Raw genomic sequence first — 12,666 nt, 5'->3', positions numbered from 1 at the left:
ATGCAAGTCAATTTATAATGTATGGAACACTATGTGAGGCGATTATACTGTATGGAGTATGGAGCACTATGTGGGGCCATTATTCTGTATGGAGCACTATGCGGGGCCATTATACTGTATGGAGCATTATGCGAGGCCATTTTACTGTATGGAGCACTATGCGAGGCCATTATTCTGTATGGAGCACTATGCGGGGCCAATTATACTGTATGGAGCATTATATGGGGGCTCATTATACTGTATTGAGCACTATGTGGGGCCATTATACTGTATGGAGCACTATGCGAGGCCATTTTACTGTATGGAGCACTATGTGAGGCCAATTATATTGTATGGAGCACTATTTGAGGCCCATTATTCTGTATGGAGTACTATGCAGGGGCCAATTATACTGTATGGAGCACTGTGCAAGGCCAATTATACTGTATGGAGCACTATGTGAGGCCATTATACTGTATGGAGCATTAAATGGGGGCTCATTATACTGTATGGAGCACTATGAGGGCCATTATACTGTATGGAGCACTATGTGAGGCCATTTTACTGTATGGAGCACTATGTGAGGCCCATTATACTGTATGGAGCACTATTTGAGGCCCATTATTCTGTATGGAGGACTATGTGGGGCTATTATACTGTATGGAGAACTATTTGAGGCCCATTATTCTGTATGGAGGACTATGCAGGGGCCAATTATACTGTGTGGAGCACTATGCAAGGCCAATTATACTGTGTGGAGCACTATGCAAGGCCAATTATACTGTGTGGAGCACTATGCAAGGCCATTAAACTGTATGGAGCACTATGTGAGGCCATTATACTGTATGGAGCACTATGTGGGGCCATTATACTGTATGGAGCACTATGTGGGGCCATTATACGGTATGGAGCACTATGTGGGGCCCATTATACTGTACGGAGCACTATGTGGGGCCATTATACTGTATAGTAGTCTGTCCCAATAGCATCATTCATATAAGAGTATCAGGATATTCTTGAGGTGCTTGAAGGAGGGGGGGTTACAGTAGGGTCATCATACCATGCATATGGAGGAATTCACTGTGAGAGTATCATACTGTGTTTGGGGGAACTTGTTTACATCATACTTTATATCTGTATTATTCAAGGTTTTTTATGCTTTATTATACATTTAATTAGGCCATTGGGCATATGCTTTTTACTGCTCTTACATAACAAAATATATTATTCCAATATTTTATAATAAGATTTATTAATTTAAATGTACTTTGTTGGTGGAACAACCCCTTTAAATTTGTTTCCATAAGAAAAACTTTGTTACATTTCATGATAAGAAAAAACGTCCTCAATTGTAGACATTTTTTTTTAATAAATATCAAGGTTGGCCCACGACTTTGTCCAAGCTTTTAATTTTGTTCCTCTGTGTATTTGAGTTTGACATCCCTGATCTAGAGTAAGGAATGTTATGTTGACTTCTACTGGCCAGTATGAAACCACTCACGTTTCAAAACCAATAAAGAAGTACTGTACGATAAAAATTATAAGCAATAGATATAACTAGTTCTATAATAACATTCATATACATAATATATAGTGCTCAGCATAAATGAGTACATCCCAACAGATGTCAGAAAACCTTTAATTTCCTTTCAGAAGCAACATTTTCTATGGGCTACCATTCTACAAAATACTCCCACAAATGTGGGCCATTGATTGAAACAAGATTTGTTATTTTGTACACCCCAAAAAAATGTTTTCCTAACAAATTCATTGAAGAACAGGTCGCAAAAATGAGTATACCCCAATGAAAAATTCTTCGGAGCATTGCATAAAGTTTAGACTACAAAATTCTAATTAACAAAAATCCAACCACAGGTAAATCTATTTATTAAACACGTGTCTAGCAGACAATTGACTATAAAAGGGAGATGAAACCTCCTTCACATTTCATGCTGTCAATAATGGCACCACATGGAAGATAAATGTCACAAGTCCTGAGAAAGAAAATAATTTCTTTACACAAGAAAGGTGAAAACTACAAGAAGATCAGCAAAGCTGTACTATCAGTCAGAATTCTGTAGCAAAAGTGATACAAAAATGTAACAAAGCTGGAACTGGAGCCATATCATAGATACATCCAGACTGATCACGCAAGTTAACTAAACAGGAGCGTCTTCTGATGAGGAAGGTTGAAGAAAATCGAATGCAAGTTCACTGCAATTAGCTAAGGAGGTAGAAAGCCAAACGGGTGTGAGTGTTTTTCAGGACAAAATACAGTGTACACTGCAGAAGTGGCATCCATGGGTGTCATCCACAAAAAGGAAGTCTCTCCTATGCATAAAAAGATGCCTACAATGTGCCAGGACCCATGCTGAAAAATATGAAGACTACTGGACTCAATTCTGGATTGATGAGACCAAGATAAAGGTTTTTGGAACTGATGGCTTCAAAACTGTATGGTGCCGCAAAGGTGAGGAGAACAAAGAAAAATGCATGGTGCCTACAGTGAAACATGGTGGTGGCAGTGTCCTTACATGGGGCTTCATGAGTGCTGCTGGTGTCGGGGAGCTACATTTCATTGATGGAATCATGAATTTACAGATGTACTGCTCTATATTGAAAGAGAAGATGCTACCATCGCTAAGTGCTTTTGGTAGACGTGCACTTTTTCAACAAGACAATAATTCAATACTCACATCTAAGGCCACTGTTGCACTTCTGAAGAAGAAAAGGGTTAAAGTGATTCAGTGGCCAAGTAGGTCTACTGATCTGAACCCTAGGGGGAATTCTGAAGAAACAAGTTGATCATCACTATCCAACCAGGCACTAAAAAAAGAGTTCGTTCTTGAAAAGTGGACAAGATAGATGTTGCAATATGTCGCCATCTTGTTCATTCCATGCCAAGAAGACTTGGTGCTGTCCTTGAAAACCACTGCAGTCATACAAAATACTAGATGTAGTTGTTTTAGATGTGGGGTGTATTCATTTTGGCATCAACTAATTTGAGTAAAACTGAAGATTTTGTAATGGAAGCTGCACTATTAACCTTACTTTCATTTTATGGGTTAAAAATGTTCTATGAAACTCAGTCTTGTCAACATTTTTTTCTTGCGTTCATTAAGATATAGATTAAAATCTTACTTTTCAAAGGGAGTGTACTCATTGTATGCCAAGCACTGTATGTGTGTGTATTTACATAACACTATAAACATATACAATTGGTAATACATCTAGAATTCTACAGTGGGTACGGAAAGTATTCAGACCCCTTTAAATTTTTCCCTCTTTGTTTCATTGCAGCCATTTGGTAAATTCTAAAAAGTTCATTTTTTTCTCATTAAGGTACACTCTGCACCCCATCTTACCCAGAAATGTAGAAATTTTTGCAAATTTATTCAAAAAGAAAAACTGAAATATCACATGGTCATTAGTATTCAGACCCTTTGCTCAGACACTCATATTTAAGTCACATGTTGTCCATTTCCTTGTGAGCCTCCTTGAGATGGTTCTACTCCTTCATTCCAGCTGTGTTTAATTAAACTGATAGGACTTGATTTGGAAAGGCACACACCTGTCTATATAAGACCTCACAGCTCACAGTGCATGTCAGACCAAATAAGAATCATGAGCTCAAAGGAACTGCCCAAGGAGCCCAGGAGACAGAATTGTGGCAAGGCACAGATCTGGCCAAGGTTACAAAAGAATTTCTGCATTACTCAAGGTTCCTAAGAGCACAGTGGCCTCCATAATCCTTAAATGAAAGAGGTTTGGGACCACCAGAAGTCTTCCTAGACCTGGCTGTCCAGCCAAACTGAGCAATCATGGGAGAAGAGCCTTGGTGAGAGAGGAAAAGAAAAACCCCAAGATCACTGTGGCTGAGCTCCAGAGATACAGTAGGGAGAAGGGAGAAAGTTCCACAAAGTCAACTATCACTGCAGCCCTCCACCAGTCGGGCCTTTATGGAAGAGTGGCCCGATGGAAGCCTCTCCTCAGTGCAAGACATATGAAAGCCCGCATAGAGTTTGCTCAAAAACACATGAAGGACTCCCAGACTATGAGAAATAAGATTCTCTGGTCTGATGAGAGGAAGATAGAACTTTTTGGTGATAATTCTAAGTGGTATGTGTGGAGAAAACCAGGAACTGCTCATCACCTGCCCAATACAATCCCAACAGTGAAACATGGTGGTGGCGGCATCATGCTATGGGGGTGTTTTTCAGCTGCATGGACAGGACGACTGGTTGCAATTGAAGGAAACATGAATGCGGCTAAGTACAGAGATCTCCTGGATGAAAACCTCTTCCAGAGTGCTCTGGACCTCAGACTTAGCCGAGGGGTTCACCTTCCAACAAGACAATGACAAAGGAGTGGCTTCAGAACAACTCTGTGACCATTCTTGACTGGCCCAGCCAGAGCCCTGACCTAATCCCAATTGAGCATCTCTGGAGAGACCTGAAAATGGCTGTCCACCAACGTTCACCATCCAACCTGACGGAACTAGAGAGGATCTGCAAGGAAGAATGGCAGAGGATCCCCAAATCCAGGTGTGAAAAACTTGTTGCATCATTCTCAAGAAGACTCATGGCTGTACTAGCTCAAAAGGGTGCTTCTACTCAATACTGAGCAAGGGGTCTGAATACTTATGAGCATGTGATATTTCAGTTTTTCTTTTTTAATAAATTTGCAAAAATTTCTACATTTCTGTTTTTTTCAGTCAAGATGGGGTGCAGAGTGTACCTTAATGAGAAAAAAATGAACTTTTTAGAATTTACCAAATGGCTGAAATAAAGAGTGAAAAATTTAAAGGGATCTGAATGCTTTCTATACCTACTGTATATATAGTTCTAGATTTTTATATTTAGATAGAACAAGACCCCACAGGCTTACATTGTGAAAAAGACTTCCAGCTCACACATAGAGCGTAGAGTGACTTGGAGAGTCTGAAGAACAATGATGTCATTAAGAAGAGGATAAGAACGGCACAGGATCCCGGAGATGGCAGTGGTAGGGGAGTATATTAACTAACACACACACACACACACACACTAGGTTACATATACACAGATTTAATTAAAAAAAGTTCATAGGAATGCTTCTTTTAAGTGGTTATTAAAAAATTCAGATGTGTGAAAAAAATATATATACTGGTTTATGATGTAATTTTCTAAAATAACATTTTTATCTTTTCAGCATTGTAATGGCGAGATGACGTTTTATGAATACCATTTTGGGGTAAATACAATATTTTGATCACTTCCTATTGTAATTTTTTTTTATTTATTTTATTTTTTTAGGGAACTGTGATGCTCAAAAACACAAATATGGCATTTCTGCTTCCTCTTTACGGTGTTTACTGTACGGGTTAATTAATTTTATATTTTGATAGACGGTCACGGCGAGATCAGATGTCTATTTTTAAAATGTTTTTATTTTGAATAGGGGAAAATGGGAGTGATTTGAATTTTTAGATTTTTGCTAAAACTTTGTTATTCCGTATTATATTCCTTATTTGTTATCTATTTATTCCCTCAGGGGATGTGAACCTGCGATCGTCTGATCGCTTATAGTATATATCGCAATACAAGAGTATTTCAGAATATATTGTAAATCATCTTTTCCTATGAAGCTAAACCCATGGCTGAGGTTCACAGAAGTAACAAGATGGTACTAAAGGGGGTCTTCAGCAAGCTATCTTAATCTATCCGGTCCCCATGATCACGTCGTGGGACAACATATGGAAGCCACTACATGCAAGCACAGGCAACCATACCATTTATGAGTGATCAACAGCAGGATTTAAATGATTGACAGCCACGGATATTAGACACAGATAGACCTGCTATTTAATATAGATTACATCTGCTATGTGTGGAGCCGGATCAGCTCCTGAGCCCACTCCACGCCCCCGGACCCACTCCTTGACGGATATATTTTTTGCACACCATCAGTGTGCCTGTGTAAAAAATAACAACATCAGTAATTACTTAACCTCTCCAGTTAATTATTGTGTCTCTGCCATTGCTTTAATAATTGCTTATGGCTACAGAGGTGTCGTCTTGTCAACAGCGCTGAAGCCAATCACTGGGCTCAGCGGCTCATGCAGTCTACATCAGCCCAATGAGTAGCTGAAGTGGTCTAATAAATTATTTGCTACACATTCTTATACTAAACGCTATGTACCCATGGAAACAGTATTAATCTCCATGTAAATAGCATTTAAATTATGCCTGGCTGGATTAATAGAACATCGGCTAAAGGGAGAAAATAAAGTTATATTTTCCATGCAGCCGCCCAGTTCCAGTTATCAGGGCGGTTCAGGGAGGGGTTAGAGTCAATGCTCACTGTATGGTGTAATTACTTTCTTGCACGTTGATTGACAGCACATTCTGCAGCATATGTGTGCAGAGCAGACTGTCATTATGATGGGAAGAAATTACAGAGCAGCCCCTTGCATCCGATGGTGACTGGACGCAGGAGGACTCAGGCAGAATGTACCGGTAACTTCATTTTTTTCCCCGTAGCTGTTCCAGTAGAGCAGTCAGATAAGAGTTAAAGGCTAGTTACCTGCAGATTACCACTATATATCTGCAGGTAAATAACATTTTTGGAGGTGACCGGTTCCCTTTAAATAGAAGGATTGCACTGGTAAGCCCAGTAGCATCAAACAATCGAGAAGTAAGCTCCGGTGGGTAATTTCAGGACTACTTCCGTGTTAAAGAGAAACTCTATCCCAATATCTAGCGAAAGACAATCAATCAGTCTCCAGAAAATGCAAACCACTATGAACAATGAAAGACAGAGATGCCAGATTAGACTTTGCTAGAAAACATCTTAAAAGGCCCCTGGTTCTGTAATGAGAGTCTATGGATAGGTAAAACCAAGATTAACTAATACTACAGTGAAGAGATGAGTACAATAAAAAGGAATAAAGAAACCATTCATCACCTGAAGCACACCACACGATCTCTGCCAAGTGGTGGAGGTCATGTCATGATATTGGCATGTATGACGGCCAATAGTAATGGGTCACTGGTATCTACGCATGATGTGACTCAATATAAGTCTCAAGATGAATTCTGAAGTGTTCAGAGTGTAGCAAAGCCAGGTAGGCTAGGGTTAAATCCTAGCACTGCAGGTCTTGATTACATGCACCGGGTTAGCTTTGAGTAAGAACCAGGGCCTGTGTTCACTAGGTGTGTCAGTCTGCTGGATGTTGAACAGAGTCAAGTGTGCTGTTGGAGAGTGACCAGCCAAAATGTGAGCTGTAGCTGAAAAAGAGACGTGCCAGGGTCTGTCTCTGAATGGAAACTGCACGGCTCAGCTAGGAAAGCTGAGCAGTCTGTTTGTTGGAGCTGCAGAGTAATGTGTGGAAGCTGCAGCCTGTTCAGTGTGAACTGTACATGGAGTTGAACAGTGAAGGGGCTGAAGGGGATACCGAGAAATGGTAGGATCATAACTCGTGTATAAAGTTTGCTCTGGAAGAAAGGACTGTAATTCACTGACAAAAAATAAAAAAACCTGAAAAACATATTAAAAAGTTCATAACATCTAATTATGCACGGATTACTTACATTAAAATTTCATCAAATGGGTCAGCCAGCACCTCAGGCACTGCTGGCATTACATCTTGTACACGACTGACAGGTATCATGTACAGTGAAGGAAATAAGTATTTGACCCCTTGCTGTTTTTGTAAGTTTGCCCACTGACAAAGACAAGAATAGTCTATAATTTTAAGGGTAGGGTTAATTTTAACATTGAGAGATAGAATATAAAAAAAAAAAAAAATAAATAAAAAATCAAGAAAATCACATTGTATAAATTAGATAATTTTTTTTGCATTTTGCAGTGAGAAATAAGTATTTCATCCCCTAAAAACCATTATGAGTTCTGGCTCCTACAAACCAATTAGATGCTCCTAATCAACTCGATACCTGCATTAAAGACAGCTGTCTTACATAGTCACCTGTATAAAAGACTCCAGTCCACAGATTTGATTAATTAGTCAGACAGACTCTAACCTCTACAACATGGGCAAGACCAAAGAGCTTTCTAAGGATGTCATTGACAAGATCATAGACCTGCACAAAGCTGGAATGGGCTACAAAACCATAAGTAAGATGCTGGGTGAGAAGGAGACAACTATTGGTGCAATAGTAAGAAAATGGAAGAAATACAAAATGACTGTCAATCGACATCGATCTGGGGCACTATGCAAAATCTCACGTCGTGGGGTATCCTTGATCATGAGGAAGGTGAGAGATCAGCCTAAAATTACACGGGGGGAACTTGTTAATGATCTCCAGACAGCTGGGACCACAGTCACCAAGAAAACCATTGGTAACACATTACGCCTTAAAGGTTTAAAATCCTGCAGTGCCCGCAAGGTCCCCCTGCTCAAGAAGGCTCATGTGCAGGCCCGTCTGAAGTTTGCCAATGAACACCTGGATGATTCTGTGAGTTATTGGGAGAAGGTGCTGTGATCAGATGAGACGAAAATTGAGCTCTTTGGCATTAACTCAACTCGCCGTGTTTGGAGGAAGAGAAATGCTGCCTATGACCCAAAGAACACCGTCCCCACTGTCAAGCATGGAGGTGGAAACATTATGTTTTGGGAGTATTTCTCTGCTAAGGGCACCGGACTACTTCACCGCATCAATGGGAGAATGGATGGAGCCATGTACCGTAAAATCCTGAGCGACAACCTCCTTCTCTCCACCAGGACATTAAAAATGGGTCGTGGCTGGATCTTCCAGCAAGACAATGACCCAAAACATACAGCCAAGGCAACAAAGGAGTGGCTCAAAAAGAAACACATTAAGGTAGTGGAGTGGCCTAGCCAGTCTCCAGACCTTAATCCCATAGAAAACTTATGGAGGGAGTTGAAGCTCCGAGTTGCCAAACGACCGCCTAAAAATCTGAATGATTCAGAGATGATCTGCAAAGAGGAGTGGACCAAAATTCCTCCTGACATGTGCACAATCCTCATCATCAACTACAAAAAACATTTGATTGCTGTGCTTGCCAAAAAGGGTGTTGCCACCAAGTGTTAAGTGTTGTTTCCCAGAGGAATCAAATACTTATTTCTCACTGCAAAATGCAAAAATTTTTATCTAATTTATACAATGTGATTTTCTTGATTTTTTTTGGATATTCTATCTCTCAATGTTAAAATTAACCTACCCTTAAAATTATAGACTGTTCATGTCTTGGTCAGTGGGCAAACTTACAAAAACAGCAAGGGATCAAATAATTATTTCCTTCACTGTATATATAAAGATATCTGTGTATATATAACGCATACTGCTATGTCTGTAAAGATTCAAACAATTAAAATATATTCATTCCGAACAATAAATGCTGTAACAACAAACAAAAATAATAATAATAACAACAATACACCAGAATTGTTGTACTCAAGTCACTTCAGCGCCCCCAAAATGGCAAAATTATATCACCTTGTCCCACACAAAAAAAAAAAAAAGCCCTAAAAATATGTTCCCATGGCTTTTATCTTTAGGAGGATTTGGAGCAGGTTTGCTCCAAAACCCACCTGAAAAAGCGCTCAGAAAACACTCAATCTCCCTAATCATTTCTATATAAGAACTACTTGATGTTCAAATGTTCGGGCTTTTTAACCGTTTCAGGGTTCCAAAAATGTCAAGTGGTTAAAAGAAGTGCGCTGACCATTCTTCAGATGTTTTCCGAAATGAATGGGAAGGCAAAAAAAAAAACACTCAGAAGATGCCTGGGTCTCATTTGCACATACCACGACTCAGATTCATCGATTGGAGAAAAAAAAAAAAGTTGTGGGTCTCAGAATATGTCAACACAGCATTTTGTATTATCATTTTTTAAGTTTTTTTTTTTTTTTTTAATAAGAACTTGTAAATCACCAAAAAAAAAGATACACTTGGTATTGCTGTATTTCTATGGACCTTCCCAAAACAATTAACCAATCTTTTTTACCGCAGACGTTCAGAGGCGGCTGGGAGTTCTTACTTTCATGTTGTGATCTACATGATCGCAATGTTTCCCTCTGTTTTCCAATCATACGTTATCCCTGCAAAACAAAAGCACAAATCAATAAATCTATATGGTATATTATAAGTGACAGCAATCATGTTGCCATGTCCGTCTAGTCATCTGGGTCTATGTTGGTTTCATGGTCATTCTTTGCTTTTTGGTACAATTATGTAAGATATATATTGTTTTACATATACACCTATTTTTCGTTAACAGTAGACTGTTACATTTTTATTTCCTTCTGAATTAATGTTCTGCCAGATGTTTGGGCTATATTTAGTTCTTAAGCAATGGGCACAAAGTCTCTCAACACATTAGTAATTATGCTTGAAATAACAGGAGGCAACATGGTATAAATGCCAGCCTTAGAAAGCCAAGGAAGAAGACACATTGCTTATATAGTAAAACCTTTCTACCAAAGTTTTTGTGGAAGATCTTATGACCAGAAGATGACTGGCAGCTATCACTTTGAGAAAATATATCCAAGAATAAACATATAATAGAAATGTAAAGTCTAGTCGAAATGTGGCCGGAAGTATGCATATTGCATACTTGCAGCCACATGACCGCCCGCTCCCGGCACAGGAGAATTTCGGATAGCACCAATTTCCTACAAATACAGGGCACACTGTTGGGTCTTAAAAATAAGAAATTTAACTGATCGGTATGTTTTTGTGAGCTTGTTTTTTAATCAATCCTATTCATTTTTAGACTAGAGCTAGCCATACACATCAGATAAAAGTCATCCAAGACTGTTAAGGCCCCAATACAAATTAGACTTATACGGGTTTTCCCATCTCCAAGATCCTTTCCCAATATATAGTGTGTCTAACAATAACAATATTAGCAAATAACTCCAATTGGAAATGTAGTATAGTTCCTTTGAAGATTCTTCTTAGGTATCCATGGTTCCAACCACTAACAACTGTCACTATATGAGTGGTTGTAACCAGTAATACCTAAGCTGCCGCATTGTCCTGCACATGGGGTAAGTGACATAACCAATCAGAAGAACTATACTACATTTCTAAATGGAGGTATTTGCTAATATTATTATTATTACATTACTACTGTACATATTGGGATAGGATCTAGGAGATGAGAATACACCTTTAGGTTGGCCAAACACACTGATATTGGTGGGATAGACTGACAGACTATTGTGTATTGAGGCATCCTGACTCTCCCATGACAGAAGATCTCAAGGAAGAAAAGGAACCGGCCTGATGGCATTTCAACGGCCGATCCTTATGTTTTCCCAGGAGATAATTTATCGTCAGAGAAGTCTGGCAGTGACGTTCTAATAGAGGACACCGCAGTGCTTGGCCGAGCATTCCTGTCTGTGGAGTAGTCGGGATTTCAGCTGACAGCTATCTAATGTGTATTTGGGCCTTGAAGCTCAAGAGATGACTCTCCTTTGGGGCTCATGTAGACGAGCATATTTTCAGTCTGAGTGCGATCTGACAAAACAATGGATAGCAGTCGGACCACTGTTATTCTATGGAGCCATGCACATGTCCAATTTTTTCTTCAGAAACAGTCTGTCTGAGGAAAAAGAAAAATTGCAGTATGCAGGATTTGAATTTGATATTCGGATGACACTCAGCCATGCATGATGACATCTGAGTGCGGTGCAACTTTCATGGACTGACAGAATGGAGAAAAAAAATTTTTTTCGAATTTCTCCTCATCTGAGAAAATCGGATCACACTCTGATCAGCGTTGGATCAGAGTGTGATTAGCATAAATTTGACCGATTCTCTCAGATGAGAGAAAATACAGTGGTTTGACCCTAGTCTAACTGGCAGAAGTCTGATAAAAGAAGGACAGAGAATGTTATTATTATTTATTATTGTAGCGCCATTTATTCTATGGCACTTTACATGTGAAAGGGGGTATAATACAAGAACAATTACAATAATCTTGAACACAATGTGACAGCGACTGGTACAGGAGGAGCGAGGACCCTGCCCGCGAGGGCTCACAGTCTCACGTTTTCCATCTTCTCCGCACCTGTGCTGAGACTCTCTTATGCGAGAGAATCGGATCACACGAAGATGACACTGGGATTAAACTCTGACAAAGTTTGAGCAGAGTGTCATTAACATAACTGGCCCGATTCTCTCGCAAGAGAGAATATACGCCAGTGTGAGCTTATCCTTAGAGTGACCTGGCACCCCTAAAAAAAAATGCATCCCTAACCGATCCCAGTATACATGTGTGCTTTACAAATTGTAAATTACTTTGAAACAAATTAATAAACAAACCAAACTTGTGATATTATCGTAGCGTGAAGAAAGAGATAAAATGTAATTAAATTGTGTCCTAAGAGTGTAAGAGGGTCATATATCTAAGCGTTTCAATACTCCTATCTTACATGTAGGTCAGCCATCCAAACACAGAAAGCACTTTAAACCCCTTATTTGCATATGTGCTGTGTTCATATTCCTGTTACTCACTTCCTTTTTAGATATTTATGCAGATAGAGATATTGAAGCTTTTCTTGGGCTACAGACAGGTCTATAGAGGCCATCCCACAATAATAGGTTGAACTATAAGACATTACACTAAGTGTAAGGTACGCGAGTCCTAACAGATTCTTTTAGGTTTGGTAGCATAGCCAATACTATAGGAGTGTAATCTACCTAAAAAATACCGGTC

At 39.4% G+C, this 12,666-nt stretch overlaps 1 protein-coding gene across 8 annotated transcripts in view; it reads right to left on the bottom strand.

Annotated features, from left to right (window-relative positions):
* INPP4A (inositol polyphosphate-4-phosphatase type I A) overlaps positions 1-12,666 on the bottom strand; it is a 149,458-nt gene that overhangs the window by 91,055 nt on the left and 45,737 nt on the right. For 6 of the 8 annotated variants that reach the window (XM_073664893.1, XM_073664897.1, XM_073664909.1 and 3 more), the window contains exon 2: positions 9,982-10,042. The exons of 1 other annotated variant lie outside the window; for it this stretch is intronic. The gene's annotated coding sequence lies outside the window, so the exon portion shown is untranslated. Of the gene's footprint in view, positions 1-9,948; positions 10,043-12,666 lie in introns of all 8 variants that reach the window. One more of the 8 variants, XM_073664894.1, reaches the window with a different exon arrangement.

This window comes from Phyllobates terribilis, unplaced genomic scaffold (assembly GCF_046119375.1).
Source record: "Phyllobates terribilis strain yellow unplaced genomic scaffold, ASM4611937v1 Scaffold_2__4_contigs__length_985480577, whole genome shotgun sequence".
NCBI classification, from domain to species: domain Eukaryota; kingdom Metazoa; phylum Chordata; class Amphibia; order Anura; family Dendrobatidae; genus Phyllobates; species Phyllobates terribilis.
Note: the sequence above shows the minus strand (reverse complement) of the source record. Positions and strands in the feature narration are given on the sequence as shown.